Source organism: Psammomys obesus, unplaced genomic scaffold (genome assembly GCF_907164565.1).
Source record: "Psammomys obesus unplaced genomic scaffold, mPsaObe1.curated_primary_1811, whole genome shotgun sequence".
NCBI classification, from domain to species: domain Eukaryota; kingdom Metazoa; phylum Chordata; class Mammalia; order Rodentia; family Muridae; genus Psammomys; species Psammomys obesus.
Window position 1 is genome coordinate 18,058,562 of NW_026596079.1, and position 7,594 is coordinate 18,066,155.

Sequence of the window (7,594 nt, forward strand, 5' to 3'; positions counted from 1 at the left end):
TTGACTCAATCCTCATTTGATCCTCCTCACTTCAGGGTCCTTCTGTGAATTGTTTCTGAGCATCGGTCCTTGTTTCTTCTGGGCCACAAGATAGCCAAAATGTTCTTACTTGGGTCCCCTTCTCCCCATACTTACTACCCAAGTCTTCCGACTCAAAGAGTTCCAGGAATGAACAGTTTTCATGAGAGAAAACTGGCCAAGAGTACCAGGATCACTTTTCTTCCTTTTTCTTGCTCCTTCCTGCTCTTGATTTCCCTTTCCTATAGTCATGAACTCTCCTAAAGTTTCCTCTTTCTCAACCCTTGTTAGTGGTGGCCTTTTATTTGGATCTTAACCCCCTTAGTCCATGCCCAGAGGGACAAATGTCCTAGGAGAAAAGTAGCTGTGGCAGGAGACTCAGGCAAGGTCATATTCACCTACATAGTGAGTCTGAAGCCAATCTGGGCTCCATGAGACCTTGCCTCAGGCAAACAAATGACTGTGAAAAGTTGTCTCATATTGTTGGGGTATCAAACTTTCTAGATCCCACACATGCTAATTGTCCAGAAGCTTTACAGTGTCTTCAAACAGGTCTGTTTGTTTGTTTGAGGCAGAGTTTCTCTGTGTAGCTCTGGCTGTCCAAACTCAGAGCTCCACCTGCCTCTGCCTCCTGAGTGCTGTAATTAAAGGTGTGTACCACCACTGCTTAGCCGGAGTTTTGCTTATTAAGTTTGTCTCTCTGAGTTGATCCACGATGACACACTGATCTCCAGGAAGCTTCTCCTCTATGTCATTTTCAACTGGGGATAATTTTGCTCTTTCTCAAAGGGACATCTGACAATGTCTACACAATTTTGATTGTTGAATATTGGGATGGAGGTGCTACCACTGTCTAGTGGGTGGAGGCTAGGAACATACGTAACAGGACAGCCCTCCACGGCAGGGCATCATGTGTCTTCAACAGCCAGCGGTACCAAGACTGCAATCCCATGACTGCTTCTAGGTAGGAGCTGGCACTAGCTCTCCTTGGCATCTCCTGCAACAACAGGCTTTCCACACTGTGAGCTAAGTGATGATTTTCTTCATGGATAAGAGGTGAGGAGAAAGGACTTTAAGCTGAAAGTGTGTCTGAGTGATGGAGAAGGGAAGAAGCCTTTGAAAACATTGAAAATCACCATGGCAGCCAAAAAAAAAGAACAGTCAATGATGAGCCTTCAGAATGTTTTGCTATCTTCCAGCCAATAGTTAAGGACAGTGCAACCACCGATTTTATAGAAGCACTTAAACAGCAACTGTGCAGTTGCTGTTCAAGTGGCTACATGTCTATTTAAGTACAACTCTCACAACTCACACATGAGGCTTCATTTTGTCCCTTTTTCCTTCTTTCCTCCTCTTCCTCTTTTCCTCTTCCTTCTCCTCCTCTGTCTTTCTCCCTCTTTCCCTCCCTCTTTCTCTCCCTTCTCTTCCCTCTCCCTCTTACGCTTTCAGAACTCTAGAGTAAGAGTATGTCCAACAGCTAAGCAGTGTAGTGAGTAACCTGGGGCTTTTAATTCACAGGTGAATATTCTAAAAGTCAGTGCCATGCTTTTATTAGTTGTATTTGTATTTCTCTGTGTAGAAGATGAACCACTTTAGAAGGACAGTTGATGCTCAAGGTTAAAATTATCCTAACTCATTTTCCCAAGCCCCTTTCCCTTTCTGAGCTCAGATCTTGAGAAGCCTGCTGTAGAAGAGATGAGCCAGCCTCTCTCTGGATTGCATAGCCTGCCTGTCTCAGTGTGTTTTGCCTCTGTTGTTAGCTCTATCACCTTACATGTAACCTGAGCTGTGGCATGTTTGATTGACAGGCTACAGTCTATGGGCTGGATGTTGGCTACATTCACATTCCATGGTGACATCCGCCTGCAATATCCCTCCTACCCTAAAGCTGAGAAGTAGTTTAACTGAGATTTAGTCTTGGTCTCTGCAAAATGTAAGAATTCCCACTTCTGTTCACAACAGATATTTTCTGTATTCGCTCTTACCTATATGTTCAGTGTCCAAAAAGGAGTGGAGAGAGGGAGGTGGGTGACAGAACTGTCCTTGGGAGCATGCTATCTCAGAGCCCAGGCAGGCTTTCCATCCTCTGTGAGCCCACAGTTCTGTCTTCTGAGCGCATACAGCGCACAGTGCCGCATACAGCTCACAAGATCCTAGGACACATTACATTCCGTTCCTTTCCCATAATTTAACATACTGGGCAAGGAAGTCTTCTGATTTGATTTGTATTAGTCTGTACTTTGCAGCAAGACTTAATGTAAATAACCTAATAAGTTCAACTCTTGAAGTATTCCAATTTAGGAAAAGTATAAATGAAATATAACTCTTGAAATATTTCAATTTAGTGACATATGGAGGGCAATTTCCAAGGAGAAGACATTGGTTTTTCAAAACAGAGTTTGTCTGTGTAGCCTTGGCTGTTCTAGAACTCACTTTGTAGACCATGCTGGCCTCTAACTCAATAGATCCACCTGCCTCTGCCTCCTGGGTGCTGAGATTAAAGGCATGTACCACCACCGCCCAGCTCAAGACATCAGTTTTAATGAGTGTTAAATCTGCCTGGCCCTGTGGGTCTCTGGACCCTAAAACACTTCTGTCTTGCTCATGTTAGCCCTATGCTTCTGAATGCAAAGGTGTTCTTAGCTAATCCAGTTTTTCTGTCCTTGGCATTTATGGTGATATCACATGATAGCTCATCCCTCTCTCTGAGAAGGAGCTGGGTGATTGCTGTGAGCTCTCTGGAATCTGTCCATCCACAGAGAAACTGGTTATTTAATAATTTCCATAGAAATCATTTTGCCTCTGCAAAGAAAGACTTAGGGTTTAAAAAGTTAGTGTCAGCATAAAATTCAAAGTTTTGAAGGCTTGGCGTCTTCATTACTGTTCTATTGCTGTGAAGAAGTACCAAGGCAAAGTATAAAGGAAGCGTTTAGTTGCAAGGCTTGCTTACAGTTTCAGAGAGTTAATCTAGGGATACTATGGTAGGAAGCATGATGGCAGGATGGCTGGCATGGCACTGGAGCAGCAGATGAGAGCTTTACATCCTGATCTGAAGGTAGCCGGCAGGGAGTGGGGCGGGGGGAGGCTGGCATGGGTTTTTGAAACCTCAGAGCCCACTCCCAGTAACATACCACCTACTCTAACAAGGCCATGTCACCCAATCCTTCCAAACAGTTCATCAACTGGGGAATAACCATGCGAACATATGAGCCTGTGGGGGCTATTCTCATTTAAACCACCACACTTGTCTAGAGAATTATAGACCCATCAGAAATAGTCGGGTCATACACTATTGAACCCTCTTCAGTGGTCTTCAGAAGCCCCTCCTCTCAGTCTGGTATGGAAGTCATTGTTGCCAAGAACCCTGGCACCATTCTGTTATATAGGAAGCTTCCTGAAACCATGCCAATAGCACTTGCCTTTTGGAATCACGTGGTTCTAAGCTGATCTGTAGATGTAAAATCTATATGTGAGATCAAACTTTCTGAGTTCTAGGGAAGGATCCTATATAAAACTGCAGTGACACTTCTCACAGGACTATGAGCCTGAGGTTGAGTATGTGGCCTATGGGAAATATGTGGTATAGAACAGGCACTGGGTAGTTGATGGTAAAAGGAACTTTTATTGACCTTGTTCAGTTGTCTCTGAGGATTACTGCCTCTGTCTGCTAACCCAGGCTGAGTCCTGGAAGCTTCTAGCCCCTGTATAATCTAACCTAGGCCTAGAATGTTTCAGCCTCTGAGACGTACTGCTTAATAAGCTCACCCTTTCTTGTTCTTCGTGGGTCAACTCAACTGTTTTGGCTCAAACTCCTTTCCCAAAACTTATTCAGTCTGGCTTCTCTCTCTGCCCCTGAATTGCTCTGCAGTCTTTTCTAGTCTTCTGGCTCCTTCTCATTCTCTAGCTCATTCAGTCTTTATCTCAGTTCTCTCTCTCTGTAACCTATCTCTCTTACTGTCCCAGTAAAACTGCCTCCTTTCTCCCTCTGCATTACCCATTAAATAGCTTCCCTTTCCTCTCTCATAAGAGTTGGGTATTCCTATTCTGTCAAATCTTCTCTGATTTGTCACCTTTTCTGCCACTCAGACATCACTTTCAAACATGGGTGCTTCCTTCTACAAACTAACTTTACCTTCATTGTTTGGGATTAAAGGCATGTACCACCACACCTGGACCTAAGTTTTTCTTGCTTTACCAGGATGGCCTTAAACTCAGATCTGATTACCTCTCTCTCCTGGATTAAAGTCTTTGTATTCCAGCTGGTTCGTACAAACCTAGAAGGTTTTTGTATGTGATCTCTTTCCAGGGCAGCCATGTTCTGGGTTAAAATTCCTCTACACCTGATCTACAGCAGTAGTAACTCTCGGATACCATTTCTTTTCAATTTGATAATAAATGTTTGAAAAAAAAAAAAAAAGGAACCTGATGGATAGTTTTAAGGTGAAGAGTAACAAGAAATAAAAAGGCCCTAAAGAGATGTTAGGACTTTAGGGCCTTATTTTATGATTGAATTGTTTTAAGTATTGAAATCTCAGTCCATCTAACACGTTTTTGATGAAAGTTAAGTGCCACCCAAAAGAGCTGAAATTAAACACAGTTTCAAAATTATTGTTGTTGTGACCCTTACACAGCTCCACTTGAAGTGTGATGATTTGTGTGCCCTCAGTATTTCCTGGTGTCTTCAGAAAAGCTGATAAAGTCCGAGGTACTACTGTAGTGTCCTTGGAATAATGTTTAGAACAAAGTCCCAGGTCTTCTGTTGACTGGCTATTTGGTCCCAGCTGAGCCATTTCACTCAAGTGCAAGTGATGATTATCTCTGAGATTTATTTGACAGTGAAACACTGAAGAACAGTGGGATTTTCACTGGGGTAGCCATATTAAATTCACAGCAGCACTAAATACCCATAGGAATGAAAAGGGACCTTCGTTTATGAAATCTTTTGACACATCGTTCTTGTGTGAAACTAGATTGCTCAGAACAGTTGAGGAGAAGTAACGTCTTGGAGCTTTTGTTTTTGTGGGTCATTCAACACAACAGTTATTGACTCACTCAGTCTGATCTCCTCCTTGGTCAACCAGGGCAAGACCAATAGAAGAACTTGATTGAGTTCCACCCTAGATTTTAAAATTGTGGGAATTTGTTATAATGTGATAGCTAACCAAGTCAGAAGTCAGGAGTTGGAGGTAGTCATAGCAAAAACATAAAACACATACACTTGGCTTTGGAACTGGGTAGTGAGTGGAACTGGAGGAGCCTCAGGGGACCCCCAGTGAAGACTCAAAGTGGTATTAGAGTCTGGAGGAGAGACAACCTCTGGCATGTAGCGGTTGGAAGCTTGGCAATATGTTGACAGTGGAGACAGAAACGATGTCCAAGGAACTTGGGAACCTAAGAAACTCTTTCCAGATAGAATGTTGAAGGTGTTAACAGGTTGCTTTTAACTACATAAAGTAAGACACAGAGAAAAGGATGGAAAACAAAGCATCAGAGCAGAAAAGCTTTCCAACTTGGATCTTGTGAATAAAACTGCCTATCATTTTCTTCTGCATAGTTCACAAATTTGCTGAGGCAAAGCACAGGGAAAATGGGATCACTTCTGAGTTAACAGCAAGTTAGGGCTGTGAGACCCTTCCAAGCAGATCTCGCTAGAGCCTCTAGACATAGGTGCGTCCAAAAATATAAGGGTGCCTTCTCTAAGAGCTAACACAGAGCCCTGCATATGGAGAGGCTTATTGCAAATGAAACCTGACAGCTTTTATTTCTAATAGAATGGAGCCTCAACAAGCATATGTCAGTGCCACGTGCTTTTGCAGAGCAAAAACCATATCAGCAGAGCAGGGCCTGGATGGACAAGCCTGTAATCCCCAGCTTCTTGGGACGCTGAAGGAAAATCACAAATTCAAGGTCTGTCTGGGCTACAGGGAGAGATTAAAGCAATGGGGGCAACTTAGCAAGACCCTGCCCGAAAATAAAAAGTAAAGAGTGTTGAGGACACAGCTCTATGGCAGACTGTATGCCTGGCACACATGAGGCCCTGGTCCAATCCCTAGTCCTACAAACAACAATAGCAACAAAGAACCAGAGTTGGACTAACGGGGCAGACAATTCAAAATCTAAAGAGGCCTTTATGCCCAAAATGCAGGGTGGAAAAGCTATTTGGTTATAGAAATCGGCAGTTTGTTTTTCTAAAAGAAGAAATCCTGAAAGCCAGTGCCAGGAATGGTAGAGTGCCACTCTCAGGGACCACAGCTGTCTCCAGAGCATGTCACAGAATGGGATGACATGCACCAGGCTGGATTTCAAAATGGCTGTCTTCCAACATCTGTGTATGCTGTGTGTTTATCTAAGTCTGCAGGTACTTGGGTGCGTGTATGTCTGAGTGTGTCGGTGCTTGTGTGTGTATGTGTATGTCCAGGGGTACAGGTGCTTGTATGTATGTGTGTGTCTAAGTGTGATGGTGCTTAATGTGTGTATGTCTAAACGTGCAGGTGCTTGTGTTCGAGTGTGTGTGCGTGCACACACCCTACGAGGCCCTGGGAATTTCTGATCTGGTGTTTTGAGAACCATTAGGTGCTACTCGAAAGGAAGCTGTCACCAGTCCAACTTCTCAGAAGGCTGAGACAGGAGGATCATGCCTACCTCGTGAGACCCTCTCTGAAAACAGAAAATGAAAAGAAAGGTTGGGAATGGAACTTATTGGTAGGTGCCTACCTAGCAGGTGTGAGGCCCAAAGTCTCTTTCTCTCTGTCACCCAAAGGTAACTATGACAATAATAAGCGGTAAAGATAACTATGGTGCTGGAAGAATCTTGTGACAAGATCTGTAAAAAGCCCTACCCCCCTGCATCTGAACCTGAATCCTGTCCCAAGCCAGCCCAAGGGGAATCCACTAATGATTAGCTGAAGGAAACAGCCTAGCCCGCCAGCCACCAAGCCTGGCAGAAGCCTTGTCCGGCCAAGGCTGACTCTCACAGAGAAAATGCAAATGGATCTTTTAGGCCATCATGTCTGGGGATGCTTTGTTATATAATGATAGATAAGTAAATACATTGACTCAACAGAAGAGTTGATCACAAAACCAGTTGTATCAAAACTGCTGAAGAAAAAGACTGGAATGTTTTCTGTGTGTATGTGTGTGTGAAGTGGTGTGTAAAACACCTGTCTGGTCTGATTGACATTAACTGGCTAAACTCAGTCACAACCTGGGCATGAATCACAGTTGAAGAGGCAGACTCAACAGCGGAAATGGAGCAGGTTCATCAAGCCATCTATTTTTAGTATCTGCTTGGGGTTCACAGTGGGATCAGAAAGAGAGAAAAAAAAAAAAACCACACATCAGGGCACAGTAGAGTTGAGAAATTTGTTCATGAATCTTCCAGAAGGAAGGAAAGTAAGTTTGCCGTGCTGTTTCTCTAGCTCCTGTCCTCCCACGCCCTAGTCACACAGAGAACCACCATAGCTCTTCAGACCAGACAAGCTCTCACACTGCTTAAAAAAGAATTCATTGCCAGTTTTGTAACTCGTGTAATGGATTTCAGTCGTTTATCCTCCATTACTCTCTTTCATCCCTACTC